This window comes from Ictidomys tridecemlineatus, chromosome 1 (assembly GCF_052094955.1).
Source record: "Ictidomys tridecemlineatus isolate mIctTri1 chromosome 1, mIctTri1.hap1, whole genome shotgun sequence".
NCBI lineage: Eukaryota > Metazoa > Chordata > Mammalia > Rodentia > Sciuridae > Ictidomys > Ictidomys tridecemlineatus.
In genome coordinates, this window is record NC_135477.1 from 142,044,537 (window position 1) to 142,056,909 (window position 12,373).

The following is a 12,373-nucleotide window of genomic DNA, read 5'->3' on the forward strand; positions in this document are numbered from 1 at the left end:
ATTATTTTTTTAAATATTTTTTTAGTTGTAGTTGGGAACAATACCTTTATTTTGTTTATTTATTTTTATGTGGTGCTGAGGATCGAACCCAGGACCTCACACATGCTAGACGAGCACTCTACCGCTGAGTCACAGCCACAGCCCTTTTATTATTTTTAAGATTAACAGGGAATCCAACATGGCGGCCGGCAAGGAAGCAGCGATTCCAACGTCTCCACTTTAACGGGATCAGAAAGAGCCACTGGATCAGCTGCAGCCTACCTACGGAGGAACTTCTAGCAAAATTCCCTTAAGAGGAGAGCTGCCGTGAACTGGTAGGTTTATTGGAAGTGACAGTTTGTCCCAGAGAAGTGGATCTTGGCCGGCCACGCGGGCACAGAAGTCTAGTCCCCCAGCCATCAGCCGCTCCTGCAAGCGGCTCCCCCGGGAGGCCCAGCTCTCGCTCTGCAAGCAGCCTCCCCGGCTGCCCCACCCGCCCGGTTCTTAACCACGCAGCCACAGCTACCCGGCTCTACAGGCGGCCCCGCGGCGGGTGCAGAAGTCAAGTCCTGCAGTCAGCAGCTGCTTTTGCAAGTGGCCGGCACCCGGAGCGGCTTGGCCTGCCCTGCCCGAACCGGCAGTCGGCCTCCGCCATCTGGGCTCTCATGAGAGGCCCAGCTCTCGCTCAGCGAGTGGCCGTCCCACCCACCCGGCTCTTAACCATAGGGCCGCAGCTACCTGGCTCTACAGGTAGCCCCGCGGCAGGTGCAGAAGTCCAGTCCTGCAGCCAGCAACCGCATTTGCAAGCGGCCGGCACCCAGAGCAGTGCAGCCTGCCCTGCCCGAACCGGCAGACGGGCCCGCCAACCAGGTTCTCACAGGAGGCCGTGAGGCCGCCACACCCACCCTGCAAGCGGCTGACACACCCGCCCGGCTATTAAACAAGCAGCCGCAACTGCCCAGCTCTACAGGTGGCCGCCCCGGCGGGTGCAGAGGTCCAATCCCGCGGCCACCAGCAGCTTCTGCAAACGTCGGCGGCCCAGGGCGGAGTGGCTGCCCAAACCGGTAGACGCCCCCGCCATCCCGGCTCTCCCGGGAGGCCCTGCTCTCGCTCTGCGAACAGCCACACCACCCGCCCGGATCTTAGCCACGCAGCCCCAGCTGCCCCGCTCTTCAGGCGGCCCCCCGCGGCCCGACTCAGCTAGAAGGGTCCCCGCATGGCCCAGCACATGGCCATGCCCTCTGGGCTCTGCTAACAGCCCTGCCCACCTGGCGAACAACCGGGAAACTTCAAGATCTCTCCATGGCATGACCGTAAGAACCAAAGGACTCTCGACCCCCAACTCCCCCTACTGCCAGAGTCAGGCAGATCTGAGACCCACTAGCGGAACAGGCCTAGAGACCTGCCAGCATGGGAGACACGTCACACCAATTGGAGTAGGGGCAGAGCAGAGCAGCCGCCCGCATCCAGATCAGGCCCAACGACCCAAGGGGGTGGTAGTCACGTTACCACAATTGGAGTGGGGGCAGAGCAGAGCTGCCACCCGCGCCCGCAGGGTGGGCAGACCTGCGAACGACCGGCAGAGCAGGTCTAGCGGCCCACCAGCGTGGAAGACAGATCACCCCAATTAGAGGAGGAGCACAGCCACTACCCACCCTGCAAGGGAGATTTTTCAACTATACAAGAGCAATATAAATAATTAGGGGGAAAATTTCAAAAACATAACAGTTTCACCAAGCAGAAAGAAACGCGAGCAGTATGAAAAGACAAGGAAAGAAAGGACCACAAGCAATGCAGGTCAACTCAACTTTAGAAGAGGTAATAGCTGCAACAGAGGGAATGTCAGAGAAAGAGTTCAGGATATACATGCTACAGATGATCTGGAGTCTCAAGGAAGACATGCGACAGCAAAATTAGACAATGAAAGATCACATTGACAAGAAACTACATAAACAAATCCAGGAAGTAAAAGATCAATTTCACAGGGAGATAGAGGTAATAAAAAACAAACAAATAGAAATCCTAGAAATGCAGGAAGCAATAAACCAACTTAAAAACTCAATCAAGAATACTACCAGTAGAGTAGATCACTTAGAAGATAGAACATCAGACAATGAAGACAAAGTATTTCAACTTGAAAAGAACATAGACATCTCAGCAAGTCTGCTAAGAAACCATGAGCAGAACATCCAGGAATTATGGGATAACATTAAAAGACCAAACTTAAGAGTCATTGGGATACAGGGAGGCACAGAGCTCCAAACCAAAGGAATAAACAATCTATTCAGTGAAATAATATGAGAAAACTTCCCAGACTTGAAGAATGAGACAGTATCCCAAATCCTAGAAGCCTACAGGATGCCAAATGTGCAAAATCATAAGAGATCCACACCTAGACACATTATAATGAAGATGTCCAACATACATTATAAGGAGAGAATTTTAAAAGCTACAAGAGAAAGGAAGCAGATTACATTTAGGGGTAAACCAATCAGGATAACACCTGATCTCTCAACACAGACTCTGAAAGCTAGAAGATCCTGGAATAACATATTTCAAACACTGAAAGAAAATGGGTTCCAACCAAGAATCGTGTATCTGGCGAAATTAAGCTTCAGGATGGAAGATGAAATTAAAACCTTCCACGATAAACAAAAGTTAAAAGAATTCGCATCTAGAAAACCATCTCTTCAAAAAATCCTTGGAAAAACACTACAGGAAGAGGAAATGGAAAATAACATTGAAAACCAACAGTGGGAGGTAGGACAGTAAACGGGGGAAAGTAATCAAAGAGGAAAACAAATCAGGTTTAGTAACATTTATAAACAACTATGGCTGGAAGAACAAACCATATCTCAATAATAACCCTAAATGTTAATGGCTTAAACTCACCAATTAAGAGACACAGGCTAGTAGAATGGATCACAAAACAAGACCCAACAATATGCTGCCTACAGGAGACGCATCTGATAGAAAAAGATATACATAGACTGAAAGTGAAAGGTTGGGAAAAATCATACCATTCATATGGACTGCGGAAACAAGCAGGAGTGTCCATACTCATATCTAATAAAATAGATTTCAAGTCAAAGTTAATCAAAAGGGATAAAGAAGGACACGTCATACTGCTCAAGGGAACCATACACCAACAAGACATAACAATCATAAATATATATGCTCCAAATAATGGTGCAGCTATGTTCATCAAGCAAACTCTTCTCAAGTTCAAGAGTCTAATAGACCACCATACAATAATCATGGGAGACTTCAACACACCTCTCTCACCACTGGACAGATCTTCCAAACAAAAGTTAAATAAGGAAACTATAGAACTCAATAACACAATTAATAACCTAGACTTAATTGACATATATAGACTATACCACCCAACATCAAGTAGTTACACTTTTTTCTCAGCAGCACATGGAACCTTCTCAAAAATAGACCATATATTATGTCACAGGGCAACTCTTAGACAACATAAAGGAGTAGAGATTATACCATGCATCTTATCTGATCATAATGGAATGAAACTGAAAATCAATGATAAAAGAAGGAAGGAAAAATCAAGCATCACTTGGAGAATGAACAATAGGTTACTGAACAATCAATGGGTTTTAGAAGACATCAAGGAGGAAATTAAAAACTTCTTAGAATTAAATGAAAACACAGACACAACATATCGGAATCTATGGGACACATTAAAAGCAGTTCTAAGAGGAAAATTCATTGCTTGGAGTTCATTCCTTAAAAAAAGAAAAAAACCAACAAATAAACAATCTCATACTCCATCTCAAAATTCTAGAAAAAGAAGAGCAAAACAACAGCAAAAGAAGTAGAAGGCAAGAAATAATTAAAATCAGAGCTGAAATTAATGAAATCAAAACAAAAGAAACAATTGAAAAAATTGACAAAACTAAAAGTTGGTTCTTTGAAAAAATAAATAAAATCGACAGACCCTTAGCCATGCTAACGAAGAGAAGAAGAGAGAGAACCCAAATTACTAGCATACGGGATGAAAAAGGCAATATCACAACAGACACTTCAGAAATACAGAAGATAATCAGAAATTATTTTGAATCCTTATACTCCAATAAAATAGAAGATAGTGAAGGCATAGATAAATTCCTTAAGTCTTATGATCTGCCCAGATTGAGTCAGGAGGATATAGACAACCTAAACAGACCAATAACAATAGAGGAAATAGAAGAAACCATCAAAAGACTACCAACTAAGAAAAGCCCAGGACCGGATGGGTATACAGCAGAGTGTTACAAAACCTTTAAAGAGGAACTAACACCAATACTTTTCAAACTATTTCAGGAAATAGAAAAAGAAGGAGAACTTCCAAATTTATTCTACGAGGCCAACATCACCCTGATGCCTAAATCAGACAAAGACACTTCAAAGAAAGAAAACTACAGACCAATATCTCTAATGAACCTAGACGCAAAAATCCTCAATAAAATTCTGGCGAATCGAATTCAAAAACATATCAAAAAAATCATACACCATGATCAAGTAGGATTCATCCCTGGGATGCAAGGCTGGTTCAATATATGGAAATCAATAAATGTTATTCACCACATCAATAGACTTAAAAATAAGAACCATATGATCATCTCGATAGATGCAGAAAAAGCATTCGACAAAGTAGAGCATCCCTTTATGCTCAAAACTCTAGAAAAATTAGGGATAACAGGATCATACCTCAACATTGTAAAAGCAATCTATGATAAGCCACAGGCCAGCATCATTCTGAATGGAGAAAAATTGAAGGCATTCCCTCTAAGATCTGGTACAAGACAGGGATGCCCTCTCTCACCACTTCTGTTCAACATAGTCCTCGAAACACTGGCCAGAGCAATTAGACAGACGAAAGAAATTAAAGGCATAAAAATAGAAAAAGAAGAACTTAAATTATCACTATTTGCAGATGACATGATTCTTTACCTAGCAGACCCAAAAGGGTCTACAAAGAAACTATTAGAGCTAATAAATGAATTCAGCAAAGTGGCAGGATATAAGATCAACGTGCATAAATCAAATGCATTCCTGTATATCAGAGACAATTCCTCTGAAACGGAAATGAGGACAACTACTCCATTCACAATATCCCCCCCAAAAATAAAATACTTGGGAATCAACCTAACAAAAGAGGTGAAAGACTTATACAATGAAAACTACAGAACCCTAAAGAAAGATATAGAAGAAGACCTTAGAAGATGGAAAAATATACCCTGTTCATGGATAGGCCGAACTAACATCATCAAAATGGCGATATTACCAAAAGTTCTCTATAAGTTCAATGCAATGCCAATCAAAATCCCAACAGCATTTCTTGTAGAAATAAATAAAACAATCATGAAATTCATATGGAATAATAAAAGACCCAGAATAGCAAAAACAATGCTAAGCAGGAAGTGTGAATCAGGTGGTATAGCGATACCAGACTTCAAACTATACTACAGAGCAATAGTAACAAAAACAGCATGGTACTGGTACCAAAACAGGCGGGTGGACCAATGGTACAGAATAGAGGACACAGAAACCAATCCACAAAACTACAATTATCTTATATTTGATAAAGGGGCTAAAAGCATGCAATGGAGGAAGGATAGCATCTTCAACAAATGGTCCTGGGAAAACTGGAAATCCATTTGCATCAAAATGAATCTGAATCCCTTTCTCTTGCCATGCACAAAAGTTAACTCAAAATGGATCAAGGAGCTTGATATTAGATCAGAGACACGGCGTCTGATAGAAGAAAAAGTTGGCTATGATCTACATACTGTGGGGTCGGGCTCCAAATTCCTCAATAGGACACCCATAGCACAAGAGTTAACAACTAGAATTAACAAATGGGACTTATTCAAACTTAAAAGTTTTTTCTCAGCAAAAGAAACAATAAGAGAGGTAAATAGGGAGCCTACATCCTGGGAACAAATCTTTACTCCTCACACTTCAGATAGAGCCCTAATATCCAGAGTATACAAAGAACTCAAAAATTAGACAAAAAGACAACAAATAACCAAATCAACAAATGGACCAAGGACCTGAACAGACACTTCTCAGAGGAGGACATACAATCAATCAATAAGTACATGAAAAAATGCTCAACATGGCTAGCAGTCAGAGAAATGCAAATCAAAACCATCCTAAGATACCATCTCACTCCAGTAAGATTGGCAGCCATTATGAAGTCAAACAACAACAAGTGCTGGTGAGGATGTGGGGAAAAGGGTACACTGGTTCATTGTTGGTGGGACTGCAAATTGGTGCAGCCAATTTGGAAAGCAGTATGGAGATTTCTTGGAAAGCTGGGAATGGAACCACCATTTGACCCAGCTATTCCCCTTCTCGGTCTATTCCCTAAAGACCTAACAAGAGCATTCTACAGGGACACTGCTACATCGATGTTCATAGCAGCACAATTCATGATAGCAAGATTGTGGAACCAACCTAGATGCCCTTCAATAGATGAATGGATAAAAAAAATGTGGCATTTATACACAATGGAGTATTACTCTGCATTAAGAAATGACAAAATCATAGAATTTGGAGGGAAATGGATGGCATTAGAGCAGATTATGCTAAGTGAAGCTAGCCAATCCTTAAAAAACAAATGCCAAATGACTTCTTTGATATAAGGGGAGTAACTAAGGACAGAGTAGGGATGAAGAACAGGAGAAGAAGATTAACATTAAATAGGGATGAGAGGGGGGGAGGGAAAGGGAGAGAGAAGGGAAATTGCATGGAAAGGGAAGGTGATCCTCAGGGTTATACAAAATTACATACAAGAGGAAGTGAGGGGTAAGGGAAGAATAATACAAGTGGAAGAAATGTTTTACAGTAGAGTGGGTTGAGAGAGAAGAGGGGAGGGAGGATAGTAGAGGATAGGATAGAGAGCAGAATTCATCAGACACTAGAATGGCAATATGTAAATCAATGGAAATGTAATTGATGTAACTGATGTGATTCAGTAATCTGTATATGGGGTAAAAATGGGAGTTCATAACCCTTTTGAATCAAACTGTGAAATATGATATATCAAGAAAGATGTAATGTTTTGAACGACCAACAATAAAAAAAAAGAACTGTGTAATGTTTTGAACGACGAACAATAAAAAAAAAAGATTAACATTATTCTGAGGATTTCACAGTGTTCTGTATTTCCATTTTGTACTTCCTTAACCATTGATCTTGACTAAAGAATCCAACAATTTCATTAGATTTATATTACATTATAAATATTTACATTAGTTAAATTATTTATTTTGAAACTTTCTTCTTTTTTCTACTAAGTATTCATACCCATGAATACCACAACTACAGCTTTTATTTCATCATGCTAAGTTTATGTCTGTTTTCCTTATCAGTCAATGAAAGGTATTTTAAATTTTCCAGTATAACTTTTTAAAGATCCTTTTGTTATTTAGAGTATATATTGAAACTTTCAGATATGTGAGGGATTTAAAAAATCTTTTTTTTTTATCCTGCAGTGATCTGTGTGACACTTATTGGAAGTAATTTGAGGCAATCTTTAGTTGATCAAATTTTATAAATATTCCATGAACCCTGGGGAAAAACTTGTGTCTTCTAATTCTAGTTGGCAAGCCTCACTTATTGTGGTTCTCAGGTTTTCTATATCTATGATGATTTATTTTATATATTTGATTTTGCAGTGACTGAGAGAAATTTGTTAAAAGCTTTAACGGTGATAGTGAGTTTGTCACTTTGTTCCTGAATTACTTCCAACTGTTTTTTTGTATTTTGTATCTCATAAATTAGATACAGACATTAGAATGCCTATAAAATGTAAATATATTAGGTACATTTACAAAATATTTTGTAGCTTGTGTTAGGTACATATTTTAAATTGTTTTATCCTTTTGGCAAATAGAAGTCTATCAGTATATAATAACTTTTCATAAACATATTTCTCTTAAAGTTACTTTTTCTAATATTAATATAGCCATATAGTTTTATTTGGGTTAGCATTTCTCTCATTTACCATTTGTTTTTTACTGTTTTACCTCAATATTTATACATCATTATGTTTTTGGTATGTTACAAGCAGTATATATCTGTCAATTTTTACCTTTTAAGATATTTTCAATTTAGTATTTTTTAAAAATTATTATTATACTTGAACCTATTTACTTTTACAAACTTTACCAACTTATTGTTTGTTGTTTTTCCTTTATAATTCTTTTTAATTTTTAATCATTTGTATGATTTGAGTGATATTTATACCTCTCTCCTGATACAATAACTGCACCTTCTGTATCTCTGACCTTCCCACACTGAAACCAGGTGAGTACACCTGAGCCTTCCATGCAAGCCTTCCATACACATACACCTGCACTAGCCCACACTAGCTCAACATTCTGGAAGTTTCAGTTCCCTGTATTTTCATTCTCTAGTTCCTTCAGGGTTGATCTTGGTTAAAGAATGTTAACAGTTTTTCTAGCATTTCATATTATCAAAGCCAAAGCCTCATTGTTAGAATTGACATTTTTATATCTTACAAAGTGAAATTTGTATACTTTTATATAGGTGATTGGCTGATATTACTTATGCTGCAGTAGATTAAATAGCTTTGCAATTATAATCAGTAATGTTTGCTTTACATGAGACACTGGATGAAGGATACGAGTGGTCTAATTTTTTCTTCTCTCCTATGGGGGAAGTTATAATTTAAACTCTATTTTTTTAGGTTAAAATTTATTTCCTTTTTTTTTTAAGTAAGCTGTCTTCATTCCAAATGATGAAGAGATATGAATTGTTTTGTCCCTGGTTGGTCTAGCCTCATCTCACTTGGAGAGAGATTTCCAGCTGTGGAAATGTACTGGTGTTATTTACATGTATAAAGCCTTCTCTGGTTGGAATTGTCTGTGAGTTCTGTAACCCATTTGGATTTGTTTTTTTCATTTTCATGGAAATATTTAGGTATTGGCATCTATTACTTAGTGAATTTTCTGTTTCTCTTAATGTAATGCTTTGAACCTGTGGAAATTTGATTTTTTCCACCTTCTTAGACACTTTCTAAAAGATTAAAATATTGTTTTTATTTATATTTATATTTATATTTTTTAGTACTAGGAATTGAAACCAGGGGTGCTCTAACACTGAGCTATATATCTGACTCAAATTATTTCTATTTTGAGGCAGAGTCTTCTTAAGTTATCCATTCTGGCCTTGAACTTGTGATCCTCCTTCCTCAGCTCCCACATTGCTGGGATTACAGGTGTGTGCCCCTGTGTCTGGTTCAGGATTTATATTTTAAGCCAGACTCTCAACTGTGTATTTAAATATTAAGGATATACTACCATTTTAGAGATAGGGGTTACCCTACACATGTTTAAATTGTATACTCTTACAATTACTTTAGTCAGAAATATTTATCGAGAGTATAGCATATTTAAAACTTTTCCCAGGTAATGGAGGATATAATGATCACTAAATTCAACTATTTCTACCTTTTAAAATTACAAACTAAAAGACAGAAGTTATTTCCTAATGAATTAAGATCATTCACTATGAAAATTCACTATACGACAATGAAAATTTTGAAGTCTGCAAGATATTGATATTCTCTTTTCCTGAGAACACCTCAGCATAATTAAAAGCTAGATTGGTGTGCATGGAATCAGAAAAAAAGACTTTCTTTATATAATAGCTTTAGGCTAATGCATGCAGATTGCAATGGAGATTGTTCTATAATCTGTTTTTCTTCTCAAGCAAGAATTCAGGAATGGTCACAGTCAACATATACCATGATCACCCACTGAAATGGAAGAAAGTTTTATTGGGTATCAAGTCAGGTTAGAACTAATCCTATTGGCTCTGAAGTCATAGTGCTTATTTGATGAATTTGTATCTGAGTTACTTTGGATCTTTTTTCCATGCAACAACACTAAAGTAAGAGGAGCTCTACAAGGTATTCTCATTCTGATTTTCCAAGGTATTTTTTGAAGGAGGGGAACCTTATTATAGATTTCAAATATAGATTATGAATTTTATTATTTTCTTTATTTTAGATGTGTTCATAATTTCAACCTAATCCGCAATAAATCTCTTTTGAAAAGTATTGCAATTTCAGTTTATTTTGTTAATTTAGTGTTTGTACTTTACATTTGTCATTGAATTTCAGATTAGCTGAGAGAGTGTTCAGTGTAGCTAGTTCTGGGAATGACAGTCCAGTGAATAAACATTTATAAATGGGTCACTTTTACATAAGGACTATAACATATATAAATATAACAAGTATTAGAATATGGAAATAAGTATTAACTTAGGAAAATTCAATTAACTAAAGCTTTGCGAAATAAAGAGAAAATTAATTTCAAGAATAGTATTTCAGTAATTTTTATGCCCAATCTTTATTCCAATGTTTTTACCTCAATAGTGTCATATCTGTGTCCCCTAAATAAATTATTAAAAGTAAAATTGTTTTTCTAGAACACAAGGCTATAAAGTTGGACTATGACCATGACATGATGTTTCTGTCATACTATTTTTAGTTAGGTTAAGAATATACATGAACACATTTGGTATAGAACAAGCTGTGTTTTATTTTATTCAGCTGAAATCAAGGACTGAACTGTTAAGGAAGAAACTTTGTCAGAACATCAGTATTGGCGATACTGTCAGAGGCTGTCCTGTAACTGGGTGAAACACCTGATTTATTAACTGAAATGAGGTCCTAAAGAAACTGTAAAAACAGATATTGTTGAACCAAAACTGTCAAGATTTGATGGCTAAGCTCCTGAGTTTCCAAAGTAACTTCTGGATGAAAGTCTAATTTTTCAGAGACTGGGAATGTAGCTTGGCAGCAGAGCACTTACCTAACATGCATGAGGATATGGGTTTGATCTCTAGCACTGTCTAAAAAAAAAAAAAAGAGTTTACATTTTTCCTGGAAAAGAAAACTCATTGTAGTTTGTACCAAAGTATCTGACTTTGGTAGTGAATCAAACAACCACAACAACAACCACAACAACAACAACAACAAAACACAAACTTTTCTTGTATGAGTATACAGGTTATGGAATTTCAAATAATAGAAAATTTTGGGAGAGGAATGAAATTCATATAGGTGTTTCTCACTTGCACAGTTTCTGGAGAAGATGTAGGAAAGGGAAACAAATGAGTAGAGCTCCTCTCAGAAAAGCCAGAATGCTGAAGAAGCAGAAACTTAACAGTGGTATGGAGCTGCTTTCCACTTTTCCATTTTTTTTTCTTTTAAAACTGAGAGTTATCTCAACCCAAACTTTCTGGGTCTTTGTTATTTTCTATCTTCTGTGCTGATATCTATTGATAAGCCATGTTCTTAAAATTCAGTTCAAATGTAATCTCTGGGTCATTATGTCTATCAGAATAGTAGTCCATGAAATCCAGAGGTGGGCTGGTAGTGAACCTATCACAAATTGCACAGCTGTTTTTCAATCCTGACAGTCTAGGATGGCGTGAGTTCTACAGGGGCCACTTGAAAGATGAAGAGAAGTGAAGCTTAAAGTAGTGAACAACTTCCCTATTCTCCCTCTTCTGCTGGCTGTGAGAACATTTTTATAGACACTAAAAAAAACTGTAGAAACATGCCATATTTGCATGTGTGTGAGGTGGTGGATTGATGAAAATAAAATTACAAAAGTGGAAAAGAGCTTAGATGTTTCTCTTTGGATAAATACCTGCATGTTTTCTGGCAGAATGAAATGTGTGTCCTGTTTAATATGTGTCCTAGTGATATTGAGGTTGTGTGATTTGCAGATACAAAAAGAGATTTGTGTGTGGAAACTTTGCACTGAAAAAGAACCTATAACATTCTTCCATCAAAACAGTCCCTTGGTCACTCTGAACCTCAATTTTCTTACCTTCAGTCATGAAGTTTCCAGGATTAAGTCTCCAGGAATGGCCAATTCCTTCTGATTCATGGGTGCTGTCCATAGCCCATCTTTTATCAAATGTGTCTTCTGTGAATCTGAGGTAAGGCTCCTGGTTTTCTCTCTCTCTCTCTCTCTCTCTCTCTCTCTCTCTCTCTCTCTCTCTCACACACACACACACACACACACACACACACACACACACACACACACACGTCTGAACACCTTCCACTTCAGAGATGTCAAGCTCAATAGTCTTTTGGAGAATCAAGCCAAACCATTCAAAGTTCATTTGCCGTGGGAAGCTAGAGGACAGAATACCCATAAGAAACATCTGGGAGCAAAGATGAATACCACTTGTCCTCAGTGGTTCCAATTTCAGGAGGAGTAGGTTGGAAGAGAAAGATGGGATCAGCCTCAGAAGTTAGTAAATATACTGAAAGAAAATAGATGTCCAATAATTCTTGTTCTTGAGATGGAAAGAACTGTGATGAATGCAGTGAAGAAGT